The 16,096-nt window shown below is 46.8% G+C and overlaps 1 pseudogene; it reads left to right on the forward strand.

Moving 5' to 3' along the window:
• The first annotated feature begins 235 nt into the window (after positions 1-235).
• On the forward strand, positions 236-2,114 carry LOC116362339 (protein LRATD2-like; annotated as a pseudogene).
• The last annotated feature ends 13,982 nt before the right edge of the window (positions 2,115-16,096 follow it).

Raw genomic sequence — 16,096 nt, forward strand, 5'->3', positions numbered from 1 at the left:
AATGCAGGCTAGGACATCCGGTAGAAAAAAACACAACAAAAAACAGATATGGCAAACTGCATGTGCATCTGGTGAACATATGGCATAAACCAAACGCCACGTCGGTTTTGCCCCACGATAAGGAGAAGAAGGAAAACAAATAGGAAGTAATGCACGAGTATAGGACGTGGTCTAGTGGTTATCACTTGTTGGACGTAATAAATGTGCGCTGTCTCTTTAAGAGACACACCGTCGTAATAAAGCCGTTGTGAGGCTCGCTGCAACAAGCCGGTAGTTTCAGTTCACACAGAAACCACGGTGGAGTCGATCGCGTATAGCCGGAGTCTTCTGAGAAAGGAGACCGAAAACCAAGCTGTAGACAGTTATATGTCGTTTCCTGTGGATGATAATAACAAATGGCTCGTCGGTGATGTACTTTCAATATCTACAAGACCTTGGGGGTTGAGTAAAAACGGCGTTTATTTTCTTGATTTAAAATGCCTGCTAACCGGTTTAAACAGGTGCATACACCTGTTTGAAATGTCGACCTACCGCTCTCAAAGAGTTTAACGGGACAATGTCAAATATCACCGCCTGGACATTTAAAAAAAACTCAAACATGCCTCTCTCTTTTTCACTAGGTTGATATCCAGAATCTTTTTGGACATCATCCCGGTATTGTATTTTTGACCGGAAGCATTTGATGATGGATTGGAACCTTCCCACACCTTGAAATAAGTCCTACCCGGATCGAATTACGTTTCCTACCTAAAGCACCGAGCTCACCACCTCCGCCCCTGGAACAGGTGGAAACGTGTCATTTATTTTTGTTGTCACCACCCACCTGGAAGTGGCATGGGTAACCAGGTTGAGAAACTGACACATCTGACTTATGACAATGTTCCGACCGCGGATCCCAACGGGTTTGACACGGAGGATGAGCTGGGGCCCCGGATCGGAGTGTCCTATATCTTCTCCGCGGACGACGACGAACAAGAGGAACGTGTTGACGGACCGGACAAGGATCAGAACGAGGAAGGGAAACAATACGATAACTGCAACGAGCTGGAGTGTGTTGTGTACTACCGTGATGAATCTGTGTACGAGAAGAATCTCAAACTCTCTGATATGAGCACGTATTCGACCTGAGAATCTTTTAAACAAGTGCATACCGGGGGATTTGGTGGAGTTCGTGGCTACGGGCCAGTACCCTCACTGGGTTGTGTATGTGGGCGACTTTCAGGTCGTTCACCTGCACCGGGCTGAAATTAAGAATAATTTCCTGACAGATGCCAGTCAGGGAAAGAGAGGCAGGATAGTTAACGGGCTGTATAAATTCCGCGCTCTGCCTCCGGAGGTGGTGGTGCAGAACGCGGTGCAGCAAGTAGGAACGAGAGACCGAGAGCTGTACTGGAGGAATTCTGAGTGCTTTGCTGCGTGGTGCCGGTTCGGGGAAGAGGGAATTTAAAATAGGAGGAGAGATCCGTATCGGAAAGCAGCCCCTACAGGTTGAAAATGTTGTTTTCTGAAAAGAAAAGTCACGTCCTTGAATTTCAGAGTTTTGACGACTTGATCATGGAGAAGAGGAGAAACGATCAGATAGGCAGAGATGCGGTGACGCAAGAGTTAGCGAACCATCTCAACGCAACTGATGCGGAAATTAAGGACGACTTTCATCAGAGTGTAAACTGAAAGACCCCAAGAGAAACGGATGGTAATGACCAGTGGAGGACTTGGGCAGCGTTCAGCTTCAGGATACAGGAGCCCACGTGACTAGAACACTGTTGGAAATCCTATTTTGTTTTTTGGCGCAATTCCGTGCGCCTTTTTATGCATACCAACGCATTTATATTGGTTTGAGACGAAGTAGCAACTCAACCAATGAAGTGCATTTAATTTACCAACAGTTTCTACCTTGAGATAAGGACACCTTGAAACACACAAACATTCCTGTCTATACTGAACAAAAATATAAACTCAACATGCAACAATTAAGGAATTTACTGAGTTATGGTTCATATAAGGAAAACAGTTGATTGAAATAAATGGATTAGGCCCTAGTATATGGATTTAGGGTCTAATGTTCACTATCGGATGTAAACAAATATATCTGTTGGTCACAGATACATATTTTATTTTTAAATGAGCCTCAGGATCTCGTCACGGTATCTCTGGACATTCCAAGTTGCCCTCAATTTAAAATGCAATTGTGTTCGTTGTGTCCGTAGCTTATACCTGCCCCATACCATAACCCCACCGCCACCACGGGGCACTCTGTTCACAACGTTGACATCAGTAAACCGCTCGCCCACACGACGCCATACACGTGGTCGGTGGGTTTTTTGAGGTTGGTTGGACATACTGCCAAATTCTGTAAAAACAACGATGGATGTGGGTTATGTTTGAGAAATCAAAATTCAATTCTCTGATATCAGCTCTGGTGGACATTCCTGCAGTCAGCATGACAAGTGTACGCTCCCTCAAAACTTGTGACATTGTGGTTGTGTGACAAAACTGCACTTTTTTTTGTGTGTGTGGCCTTTTTATTGTCCCCAGCACAAGGTGCACCTGTGTAACGATTGGTTCTGTTTAATCAGCTTCTTGATATGCCACACCTGTCAGGTGAACAGATTCTCTTGGCAAAGGAGAAATGTTCCCTAACAGGGATGTAAACAACTTTGTGCCAGAAAATGTATATGGAACATATCTTGTCTCCTTTTATTCCAGCTCATGAATCATGGGAACAACACTTTTACACATCGCAATTTTATATTTTTGTTCAGTGTAGCTTCAAGTCGTCCCATATGGACTGGTCACTGTTGTTTTCTACCGCTCTGAAGAGGAGCAAAGCCTTTCCTATAGCCTTTCATATCTGGTTGTTTCACAACGTGCTCCTGGACAACCCCTGGGGTTTTAGACCAATGGAGAGGGAGCAGAACATCCTCCTGGACAACCCTGGTGTTTTAGACCAATGAACAGGGAGTAGAACATGCTCCTGGACAACACCCAGTGTTTTAGACCAATGGAGAGGGAGGGAGCGGAACATGTGATCCATTGACATTTCACTTTCCGGATTCCCTACTGTGACTTTATGATTCCCTTTCTGACCTGTCTGACTGGTTATTGTATTCACAACCACAACTCTGTGTGTCCCAAATGGCTCCCTATATAGTGCACTACTTTTGGCCAGAGGCCTATGGTCCCTTGTCAAATGTAGTGCACTACTATACGGGGTGCCATTTGGGATGTTTCCTGGCTGCACTTTAATTGAGTCTATTATTGATTTAATGGTTTTTTTTTGTTGTTTTTTTGGGGAAGTGAATGTTTGTATGAGGAAATATATGGAAATAAATATCTATTTAACCTAAATGCATATTTTCTTACAGCACTAGTCTGTTGATTGGTCAACTGCAAAACGGTACATGTATTTCTATTCTATTAAAAACCAGACATTGATGGCTGGCACTGTGTCGTTTTGCAGTCACACCCAAAGTCAGGTACAACCCCATTACTTTATCTCCCTGAGCAGGAGACATTCATTACTTTATCTCCCTGAGCAGGAGTCATTCCATTACTTTATCTCCCTGAGCAGGAGTCATTCCATTACTTTATCTCCCTGAGCAGGAGTCATTCCATTACTTTATCTCCATGAGCAGGAGTCATTCATTACTTTATCTCCCTGAGCAGGAGTCATTCCATTACTTTATCTCCCTGAGCAGGAGTCATTCCATTACTTTATCTCCCTGAGCAGGAGTCATTCCATTACTTTATCTCCCTGAGCAGGAGTCATTCCATTACTTTATCTCCCTGAGCAGGAGTCATTCCATTACTTTATCTCCCTGAGCAGGAGTCATTCCATTACTTTATCTCCCTGAGCAGGAGTCATTCCATTACTTTATCTCCCTGAGCAGGAGTCATTCCAATACGTTAATACTTTATCTCCCTGAGCAGGAGTCATTCATTACTTTATCTCCCTGAGCAGGAGTCATTCATTACTTTATCTCCCTGAGCAGGAGTCATTCATTACTTTATCTCCCTGAGCAGGAGTCATTCATTACTTTATCTCCCTGAGCAGGAGTCATTCATTACTTTAATATGTTATCTCCCTGAGCAGGAGTCATTCATTACTTTATCTCCCTGAGCAGGAGACATTCATTACTTTAGCTCCCTGAGCAGGAGTCATTCATTACTTTATCTCCCTGAGCAGGAGTCATTCATTACTTTATCTCCCTGAGCAGGAGTCATTTCATTACTTTATCTCCCTGAGCAGGAGTCATTTCATCCACTACACAACCATTCCAACATTTTCCCTTTGTCTTCCACAGGTGTTCCATTTGAGGTGGAAAGAAAGTGAACTGGGGCAGTGATACATTTGGATTCAACCTCCAGAACAGCTGAATAACCTCCGACATCTTGAATGCTGCTTTACTATCTCCCAAAATCCTTCACCCCTCAAGGTATTCTGGTTAACCCTTCACCCCTCAGGGTGTTCTGTTCAGCCCTCAGGGTGTTCTGTTCAGCCCTTCACCCTTCAGGGTGTTCTGTTCACCCCTCAGGGTGTTCTGTTCAGCCCTCAGGGTGTTCTGTTCAGCCCTCAGGGTGTTCTGTTCAGCCCTCAGGGTGTTCTGTTCACCCCTCAGGGTGTTCTGTTCACCCCTCAGGGTGTTCTGTTCAGCCCTTCAGCCCTCATGGTGTTCTGTTCAGCCCTTCAGCCCTCAGGGTGTTCTGTCAGCCCTTCACCCCTCATGGTGTTCTGTTCAGCCCTTCACCCCTCAGGGTGTTCTGTTCAGCCCTTCACCCCTCAGGGTGTTCTATTCAGCCCTTCACCCCTCAGGGTGTTCTGTTCAGCCCTCAGGGTGTTCTGTTCAGCCCTTCACCCCTCAGGGTGTTCTGTTCAGCCCTCAGGGTATCCTGTTTAACCCTTCAGCCCTCAGGGTATCCTGTTTAACCCTTCAGCCCTCAGGGTATCCTGTTTAACCCTTCACCCCTCAGGGTATCCTGTTTAACCCTTCACCCCTCAGGGTATCCTGTTTAACCCTTCACCCTCAGGTATCCTGTTTAACCCTCACCCTCAGGGTATCCTGTTTAACCCTTCACCCCTCAGGGTATCCTGTTTAACCCTTCACCCCTCAGGGTATCCTGTTTAACCCTTCACCCCTCAGGGTATCCTGTTTAACCCCTTCACCCCTCAGGGTATCCTGTTTAACCCCTTCACCCCTCAGGGTACCTGTTTAACCCTTCACCCCTCAGGGTATCCTGTTTAACCCTTCACCCCTCAGGGTATCCTGTTTAACCCTTCACCCCTCAGGGTATTCCTGTTTAACCCTTCACCCCTCAGGGTATCCTGTTTAACCCTTCACCCCTCCAGGGTATCCTGTTTAACCCTTCACCCCTCAGGGTATCCTGTTTAACCCTTCACCCCTCAGGGTGTTCTGTTCAACCCCTCAGGGTGTTCTGTTCACCCCTCAGGGTATCCTGTTTAACCCTTCACCCTCAGGTATCCTGTTTAACCCTTCACCCCTCAGCGGTATCCTGTTTAACCCTTCACCCCTCAGGGTATCCTGTTTAACCCTTCACCCCTCAGGGGTATCCTGTTTAACCCTTCACCCCTCAGGGGTATCCTGTTTTAACCCTTCACCCCTCAGGGTATCTGTTTAACCTTCACCCCTCAGGGTGTCCTGTTTAACCCTTCACCCCTCAGGGTGTCCTGTTTAACCCTTCACCCCTCAGGGTATCCTGTTTAACCCTTCACCCCTCAGGGTATCCTGTTTAACCCTTCACCCCTCAGGGTATCCTGTTTAACCCTTCACCCCTCAGGGTATCCTGTTTAACCCTTCACCCCTCAGGGTATCCTGTTTAACCCTTCACCCCTCAGGGTATCCTGTTTAACCCTTCATCCCTCAGGGTATACTGTTTAACCCTTCACCCCTCAGGGTGTTCTGTTCACCCTCAGGGTATCCTGTTCACCCCTCAGGGTATCCTGTTTAACCTTCACCCCTCAGGTATCCTGTTTAACCCTTCACCCCTCAGGGTATCCTGTTCACCCCTCAGGGTATCCTGTTTAACCCTTCACCCCTCAGGGTATCCTGGTTCACCCCTCAGGGTATCCTGTTTAACCCTTCACCCCTCAGGGTGTTCTGTTTAACCCTTCACCCCTCAGGGTATCCTGTTTAACCCTTCACCCCTCAGGGTATCCTGTTTAACCCTTCACCCCTCAGGGTATCCTGTTTAACCCTTCACCCCTCAGGGTATCCTGTTTAACCCTTCACCCCTCAGGGTATCCTGTTTAACCCTTCACCCCTCAGGGTGTTCTGTTCACCCCTCAGGGTATCCTGTTTAACCCTTCACCCCTCAGGGTATACTGTTTAACCCTTCACCACCTCAGGGTATCCTGTTTAACCCTTCACCCCTCAGGGTGTTCTGTTCACCCCTCAGGGTATCCTATTAACCCTTCACCCCTCAGGGTATCCTGTTTAACCCTTCACCCCTCAGGGTATCCTGTTTAACCCTTCACCCCTCAGGGTATCCTGTTTAACCCTTCACCCCTCAGGGTATCCTGTTCAACATGTTCAACTAGTGGTGCTGTTCCTTGTTGCCATCCGGGTTGTTAGTTTTGCTTTAAGCAGGATTGTTGCACGAAGTGTTATGTTATGTAAAGGTGATTAGTTTACTGAGCTTTTACTAAGCACCTTTGTGCCTGTCAGCAGAGGCCCAGAGACGTGTTTCAGCAGGTTACCAGGATTACTACACAAAGGCACAACATTTATCTGCTTCCTCTAACAAAGGTAATCTCTGTTTTCACTGTGTGTGTGTGGTGTGTGTGGTGTGTGTGTGTGTGTGTGTGTGTGAGAGAGAGAGACTGCTTCTCTGCATCTAATGCTGTTCTTTTCCTTTAGCTAGTTTGTTTTACACACACACACACACACACACACACTTGCACAGCCAACTGCTGAGCCTCGTTATCCCTGTAGTCAGAGTGACGCCTGAAGCATTTTAAGTCACGTGGTGGGAGAGACCCAGCTCTTGTTTGTTTCCAGTGTGTATTTGCACTGAGATAACAAGGGTTGATCCGGGGGAAAGGCCCATCACGTCATCGCTGACCAGGGTTGATCCGGGGTAAAGGATCGTCACGTCATCTCTGACCAGGGTTGATCCGGGGTAAAGGATCGTCACGTCATCTCTGACCAGGGTTGATCCGGGGGGAAAAGGCCCATCACGTCATCGCTGACCAGGGTTGATCCGGGGTAAAGGCCCATCACGTCATCGCTGACCAGGGTTGATCCGGGGTAAAGGCCATCACGTCATCCGCTGACCAGGGTTGATCCGGGGTAAAGGCCCGTCACGTCATCGCTGACCAGGGTTGATTCCGGGGTAAAAGATCGTCACCTCATCGCTGACCAGGGTTGATTCCGGGGTAAAGGAATCGTCACGTCATCGCTGACCAGGGTTGATCCGGGGTAAAGGATCGTCACCTCATCGCTGACCAGGGTTGATCCGGGTAAGGATCGTCACCCTCATCTCTGACCAGGGGTTGATCCGGGGTAAAGGCCCGTCACCTCATCTCTGACCGGGGTTGATCCGGGGGTAAAGGATCGTCACCGTCATCTCTGACCGGGGTTGATCCGGGGCAAAGGATCGTTCACCTCATCTCTGACCGGGGTTGATCCGGGGCAAAGGATCGTCACCTCATCTCTGACCGGGGTTGATCCGGGGCAAAGGATCGTCACCATCATCTCTGACCGGGGTTGATCCGGGGCAAAGGATCGTCACCTCATCTCTGACCGGGGTTGATCCGGGGCAAAGGATCGTCACTCATCTCTGACCGGGGTTGATCCGGGGCAAAGGATCGTCACCTTCATCTCTGACCGGGGTTGATCCGGGGCAAAGGATCGTCACCTCATCTCTGACCGGGGTTGATCCGGGGCAAAGGATCGTCAACCTCATTGAACGGGGCACATGAACCTCATCTCTGACCGGGGTTGATCCGGGGCAAAGGATCGTCACGCCTCATCTCCTGACCGGGGTTGATCCGGGGCAAAGGATCGTCACCCTCATCTCTGACCGGGGTTGATCCGGGCAAAAGGATCGTCACCTTCATCTCTGACCGGGGTTGATCCGGGGCAAAGGATCGTCACCTCATCTCTGACCGGGGTTGATCCGGGGCAAAGGATCGTCACCTCATCTCTGACCGGGGTTGATCCGGGGCAAAGGATCGTCACCTCATCTCTGACCGGGGTTGATCCGGGGCAAAGGATCGTCACCTCATCTCTGACACGGGGTTGATCCCGGGGCAAGGATCGTCACCCTCATCTCTGACCGGGGTTGATCCGGGGCAAAGGATCTGTCACCTCATCTCTGACCGGGGTTGATCCGGGGCAAAGGATCGTCACCTCATCTCTGACCGGGGTTGATCCGGGGCAAAGGATCGTCACCCTCATCTCTGACCGGGGTTGATCCGGGGCAAAGGATCGTCACCTCATCTCTGACCGGGGTTGATCCGGGGCAAAGGATCGTCACCCACCCACCTCATCTCTGACCGGGGTTGATCCGGGCAAAAGGATCGTCACCTCATCTCTGACCGGGGTTGATCCGGGCAAAAGGATCGTCACCCTCATCTCTGACCGGGGTTGATCCGGGGCAAAGGATCGTCACCTCATCTCTGACCAGGGTTGATCCGGGGTAAAGGCCCGTCACGTCATCGGCTCACACCCACTATGCAATCAACATTCAGCCAGTTGAAACACGTTTCCACACGCTCCCCGGCGAGATGAATCGAACACCCACAATGCTTTAGTTGTTTTGCTGCAGGTGAGGCCCTATGGGAGATGTGAGCGATTTCCTGGCTCGGTTATTAGATAGGGCGTCTGTATAGGCATTTGCATTCCTCCTTTCCTCTGTGGTCAGAACACAGACTAATCACACACACACATATATATATATATACGATGACGTGACGGTTCTTTACCCCAGATGAATATGTGTTCTATACTGTGTTCATTTTAATGCTAAACATCACTGACGTTGACCGACTGAAATGTGAAATACCACCTGCAGTCCAGACACGTTATGTTATCAGATATTACAGGGATTAACAATGTTACTCACTAGGACATAGTGCTGAGATATTACAGGGATTAACAATGTTACTCACTAGGGCATAGTGCTGAGATACTACAGGGATTATCAATGTTACTCACTATAACATAGTGCTGAGATACTACAGGGATTATCAATGTTACTCACTAGGACATAGTGCTGAGATATTATAGGGATTATCAATGTTACTCACCACTAACAACGCTAGAACATAGTGCTGAGATACTACAGGGATTATCATTGTTACTCACTAGGGCATAGTGCTGAGATATTATAGGGATTATCATTGTTACTCACTAGAACATAGTGCTGAGATATTACAGGGATTATCAATGTTACTCAGTAGGGCATAGTGCTGAGATATTACTGGGATTATCAATGTTACTCACTAGGGCATAGTGCTGAGATATTACAGGGATTATCAATGTTACTCAGTAGGGCATAGTGCTGAGATATTACTGGGATTATCAATGTTACTCACTAGGGCATAGTGCTGAGATATTACAGGGATTATCAATGTTTACTCAGTAGGGCATAGTGCTGAGATACTACAGGGATTATCAATGTTACTCACCACTAACACACTAGAACATAGTGCTGAGATATTACTGGGATTATCAATGTTACTCACACTAACACACTAGGACATAGTGCTGAGATATTACAGGGATTAACAATGTTACTCACTAGGGCATAGTGCTGAGATACTACAGGGATTATCAATGTTACTGAGTAACTCACTATAACATAGTGCTGAGATATTGCAGGGATTAACAATGTTACTGAGTAACTCCTATAACATAGTGCTGAAATATTATAGGGATTATCAATGTTACTCACCACTAACACACTAGGACATAGTGCTGAGATATTACAGGGAATTAACAAATGTTACTGAGTAACTCACTATAACATAGTGCTGAGATATTGCAGGGATTAACAATGTTACTGAGTAACTCACTATAACATAGTGCTGAGATATTGCAGGGATAACAATGTTACTCACCACTAACACGCTAGAACATAGTGCTGAGATACTACAGGGATTAACAATGTTACTCACTAGGGCATAGTGCTGAGATACTACAGGGATTATCAATGTTACTCACCACTAACACACTATAACATAGTGCTGAGATGTTGCAGGGATTAACAATGTTACTGAGTAACACACTAGAACATAGTGCTGAAATCATCAGCCAGATTGAAAACAAAAACACACCATTAAAGGGGCAATATGCAATTCAAACAAAACGTTGTAGCCATCGGAGAGAGAGTAGCCATCGGAGAGAGAGTAGCCATCGGAGAGAGAGTAGCCATCGGAGAGAGAGTAGCCATCGGAGAGAGAGTAGCCATCAGAGAGAGGTGTAGCCATCGGAGAGAGTAGCCATCGGAGAGAGAGTAGCCATCAGGGACGTGGCCCCGGGTCTAGACCCCTTGGGGACCTGGTCCGTGTCTAGACCCCGCAGGGACGTGGCCCCGGGTCTAGACCCCGTGGGGACCACATACAGGGTTCTCTCAGCTAAGGGATAGATTGAAGTTTACAGAATTGTTTCCTGGAGGAAAATAGAGGGTCATGCTTTTTCAATTTCAGTCAAGGGAGGGTCTAGTATTTTTTTTTTATCGAGCCCAGGGGAGGGTCATGTCATTTATAATTGATTAAATTTAAATATTTCTCAGTGTTTTAAAATAGTTGCTTATTAGGCTATTTATCCATGTGTGCCCGATGCCGCCCCTCATCTGATTCTCTGCTGGGTGCACAATATCAAGTTCACCTCTCGGCTATTTAGTGTGATATCAATCAGATGATCTATACCCTATAGGGTATGATGAAGTGCATGCTGGGAGAAGCACCGAGCCAACGTTACATTCTAAGACAGCTGCTGGTTTATATAAAACGAGGCTGCATTAAACACTGACATGGATATTCCAACCTGAGCTCCGCCTGCTCTGCTCTTGCTGATCCAAAACGTGTTTGTGTGCTGCTTAACCAATGGCTGTGCTGCGTGCTGCTTAACCAATGGCTGTGCTGCGTGCTGCCTAACCAATGGCTGTGCTGCTTAACCAATGGCTTGTGCTGCGGTGCTGCTTAACCAATGGCTGTGCTGCGTGCTGCTTAACCAATGGCTGTGCTGCTTAACCAATGGCTGTGCTGTGTGCTGCCTAACCAATGGCTGTGCTGTGTGCTGCTTAACCAATGCTGTGCTGTGTGCTGCTTAACCAATGGCTGTGCTGTGTGCTGCTTAACCAATGGCTGTGCTGTGTGCTGCTTAACCAATGGCTGTGCTGTGTGCTGCTTAACCAATAGCTGTGCTGCTTAACCAATGGCTATGCTGTGTGCTGCTTAACCAATGGCTGTGCTGTGTGCTGCTTAACCAATGGCTGTGCTGTGTGCTGCGTAACCAATGACTGTGCTGTGTGCTGCCTAACCAATGGCTGTGCTGTGTGCTGCCTAACCAATGGCTGTGCTGTGTGCTGCCTAACCAATGGCTGTGCTGTGTGCTGCTTAACCAATAGCTGTGCTGCTTAACCAATGGCTATGCTGTGTGCTGCTTAACCAATGGCTGTGCTGTGTGCTGCTTAACCAATGGCTGTGCTGTATGCTGCTTAACCAATAGCTGTGCTGCTTAACCAATGGCTGTGCTGTATGCTGCTTAACCAATAGCTGTGCTGCTTAACCAATGGCTGTGCTGTTGTGCTGCTTAACCAATAGCTGTGCTGCCTAACCAATGGCTGTGCTGTGTGATGCTTAACCAATAGCTGTGCTGCTTAACCAATGGCTATGCTGTGTGCTGCTTAACCAATGGCTGCGCTGTGTGTTGCCTAACCAATGGCTGCGCTGTGTGTTGCCTAACCAATGGCTGCGCTGTGTGTTGCCTAACCAATGGCTGCGCTGTGTGTTGCCTAACCAATGGCTGTTGCTGTGTGTTGCCTAACCAATGGCTGTGCTGTGTGCTGCCTAACCAATGGCTGTGCTGTGTGCTGCCTAACAATGGCTGCGCTGTAGTGTTGCCCTAACCAATGGCTGTGCTGTGTGCTGCCTAACCAATGGCTGTGCCTTGTGTTGCCTAACCAATGGCTGCGCTGTGTGTTGCCTAACCAATGGCTGTGCTGTGTGCTGCCTGTGATGGCAGTTCAGGAGGAGAGTCAAAGGTTTCTTTCCATTTATTTTATTTTGATTAAGTCCTAGTCCCCAAAAAATGCACAATCTTACACGTGGACGAGCCTATAGGCTGTTCTGTTCAGTTTGACAAGGAGAGCACGAAGATGAGAAGGAAGACTGGAGGTCAACTTTAATAGCTGGCTACTACTGTAATTGATGTTATTAAAAACAATTATGTTTCTTGCCCATTTTATGTATTTATCAGAGTTATTGACCTCAGAATAAGACGGATTCGAGTACCGTACATTGTGCGGGAGATCATTCGGCAACGGACAGCTCATTGTGCTGAAAGTATAATTCATTTTAATTAGACTAACAAGACGGGCTTTAGTGTCGGAGCCTATTTCTTCCTATTTAAGAAATAAGAGTTAGTCCTACCTGTTTCGACAGACTAAATGATGCTATAACCTGCTATATCCATAGATTGGTCGGGTCAAGTCCTCCACCCCACCATACACTCTTTAAACAGCCTTACCTCCATGTCAGTGAGAGGCTGTGAAGTTAAAACCAAGACTCAAATTGAGGTTTTATACCATAGGCCCTTTTTAATGAAAGAAAATGGCAAAGGCCAGGCCTAGCCTTTTAGTTAGTTTAAGGCCTTCTGTTAGTTTAAAGATTTTTTTGAAAACAGATTATATCTATAACAGCGCTTTGGTCCGCGATGCTTTTACGCTAGAAAATAGCCGGGGGGGGAAATGTGACTCAGATGCACATGGCAGAGGAGGCTCCTCAGAGGAGGAAGGGGAGGACCATCCTCCTCGGTGAATTTCATAAATATAGAGAAACATTTAAAAAGTTATTAGATATATTCACGTCACCAAATAATTGATTCAAACACATTGTTTTGCAAGGAAGGTCTACAGTAGCCTCAACAGCACTCTGTAGGGTTAGCGCCATGGCGTAGCCGGAGGACAGCTAGCTTCCGTCCTCCTCTGGGTATATTGACTTCAATACAAAACCTAGGAACTCATGATTCTCACTTCCTTCCATAGACCTATACAGTAATTATGACAACTTCCGGAGGACGTCCTCCAATCTATCAGAGCTCTTGCAGCATGAACTGACATGTTGTCCAGCCAATCAAAGGACCAGAGGATCTAGTACTGAGAGCATAAGTACTGAGAACATCTAGTACTGAGAGCATGGTGTGAGTAGTTGACTCAGAGAGAAAGACAAGAGTTAAACAGTTTTGAACAAATTAATTTCTTCAAAAATGGAGGAGCAAGTGAGGCCGCTATATTTCACATTTTTTTCCCACTTACTTAGCTAGCATTGAATGTAGCTAGCTAGTTTAGCCTACTCAAACACCCGGCTCAAACAAAGGGATGGTATGTTAGTTAGCTGGCTATAACAGAGGGATGCTATGTTAGCTAGCTGGCTATAACAGAGGGATGGTATGTTAGCTAGCTGGCTATAACAGAGGGATGCTATGTTAGCTAGCTGGCTATAACAGAGGGATGCTATGTTAGCTAGCTGGCTATAACAGAGGAATGCTATGTTAGCTAGCTGGCTATAACAGAGGGATGCTATGTTAGCTAGCTGGCTATAAACAGAGGGATGGTTGGTTAGCTGGCTATAACAGAGGGATGCTATGTTAGCTAGCTGGCTATAACAGAGGGATGCTATGTTAGCTAGCTGGCTATAACAGAGGAATGCTATGTTAGCTAGCTGGCTATAACAGAGGGATGCTATGTTAGCTAGCTGGCTATAACAGAGGGATGCTATGTTAGCTAGCTGGCTATAACAGAGGGATGCTATGTTAGCTAGCTGGCTATAACAGAGGGATGCTATGTTAGCTAGCTGGCTATAACAGAGGAATGCTATGTTAGCTAGCTGGCTATAACAGAGGGATGCTATGTTAGCTAGCTGGCTATAACAGAGGGATGATGTATGTTAGCTAGCTGGCTATAACAGAGGGATGCTATGTTAGCTAGCTGGCTATAACAGAGGGATGCTATGTTAGCTAGCTGGCTATAACAGAGGGATGCTATGTTAGCTAGCTGGCTATAACAGAGGCATGCTATGTTAGCTAGCTGGCTATAACAGAGGGATGCTATGTTAGCTAGCTGGCTATAACAGAGGAATGCTATGTTAGCTAGCTGGCTATAACAGAGGGATGCTATGTTAGCTAGCTGGCTATAACAGAGGGATGGTATGTTAGTTAGCTGGCTATAACAGAGGGATGCTATGTTAGCTAGCTGGCTATAACAGAGGGATGCTATGTTAGCTAGCTGGCTATAACAGAGGGATGCTATGTTAGCTAGCTGGCTATAACAGAGGGATGCTATGTTAGCTAGCTGGCTATAACAGAGGGATGCTATGTTAGCTAGCTGGCTATAACAGAGGGATGCTATGTTAGCTAGCTGGCTATAACAGAGGGATGCTATGTTTAGCTAGCTGGCTATAACAGGAGGGATGCTATGTTAGCTAGCGGCTATAACAGAGGGATGCTATGTTAGCTAGCTGGCTATAACAGAGAATGCTATGTTAGCTAGCTGGCTATAACAGAGGGATGCTATGTTAGCTAGCTGGCTATAACAGAGGGATGCTATGTTAGCTAGCTGGCTATAACAGAGGGATGCTATGCTAGCTAGCTAGGCTATAACAGAGGGATGCTATGTTAGCTAGCTTTTGGTTTGACTAATTTAGTGCCTCTGGGGCTGCCGGTGTAACTGCTAAACTGCTTCCTGACTGTACACTGTACTGCATGATTGTAGGGGTTTACTAACGCGTTAGTTCTAGTAGCTATGTTGACTAGGTGTTATTTAGCTAATATGGTGACAACGATATAGGCTGTTGTAGCGGGTTATGATATGAAGGTTTGGCTTGGATTAGTTTTTTTTCCACCTGGTCACAGCATTGAAGTCCACAAGCCTAAAGTCCACAAGCGAAGGGAATTAGGTGAGAGGAGAGTGCAAGGCGGTATTGAATGTCCCTGTCTGTCCGTGTGTCCCTGTCTGTCCGTGTGTCCCTGTCTGTCCGTGTGTCCCTGTCTGTCCCTGTCTGTCCGTGTGTCACTGTCTGTCTGTGTGTCCCTGTCTGTCTGTGTGTCCCTGTCTGTCTGTCTGTCCGTGTTTCCCTGTCTGTCTGTCTGTGTGTCCCTGTCTGTCTGTCCGTGTGTGTCACTGTCTGTCTGTCCGTGTGTCCCTGTCTGTCTGTCCGTGTGTCCCTGTCTGTCTGTCCGTGTGTCCCTGTCTGTCTGTCCGTGTGTCCCTGTCTGTCTGTCCGTGTGTCTCTGTGTCATCTCAAATCTTTCTCTCGACCTGTGTCCACCTACGTTGTAAACTTTCATTCATAGACTAGGTTGTAGTAACCTCATGGAGCACAGGGCCCAAGGAACCTTTCGTTCATGTAGTAAACCTAAACCTATCGTTGTTACATTGAGGGGGTGGATATGAATGACAGGTAACCGTAAAAACTATCACTGTTACATTGAACTGGGTGAAATGAATGACAGTAACCTAAACACTATCATTGAAAGGGGTGATGAATATGAATGACAGTAAACCTATAACCTGTCACTGTTCCATTGAGCTGGGTGAATATGAATGACAGTAACCTAAACCTGTCCTGTTCCATTGAACTGGGTGAATATGAATGACAGTAACCTAAACCTATCATTGAACGGGGTGAATATGACTGACAGTAACCTAAACCTGTCACTGTTCACTGTTGAGCTGGGTGAATATGAATGACAGTAAACCTAAACCTGTCACTGTTACATTGACTGGTGAATATGAATGACAGTAACCTCAAACCTGTCACTGTGAACTGGGTGAATATGAATGACAGTAACCTAAAACCTGTCACTGTTACATTGAGCTGGGTGAATATGAATGACAGTAACCTAAACCTGTC

The sequence above is a fragment of the Oncorhynchus kisutch genome, unplaced genomic scaffold (assembly GCF_002021735.2).
Source record: "Oncorhynchus kisutch isolate 150728-3 unplaced genomic scaffold, Okis_V2 scaffold829, whole genome shotgun sequence".
NCBI lineage: Eukaryota > Metazoa > Chordata > Actinopteri > Salmoniformes > Salmonidae > Oncorhynchus > Oncorhynchus kisutch.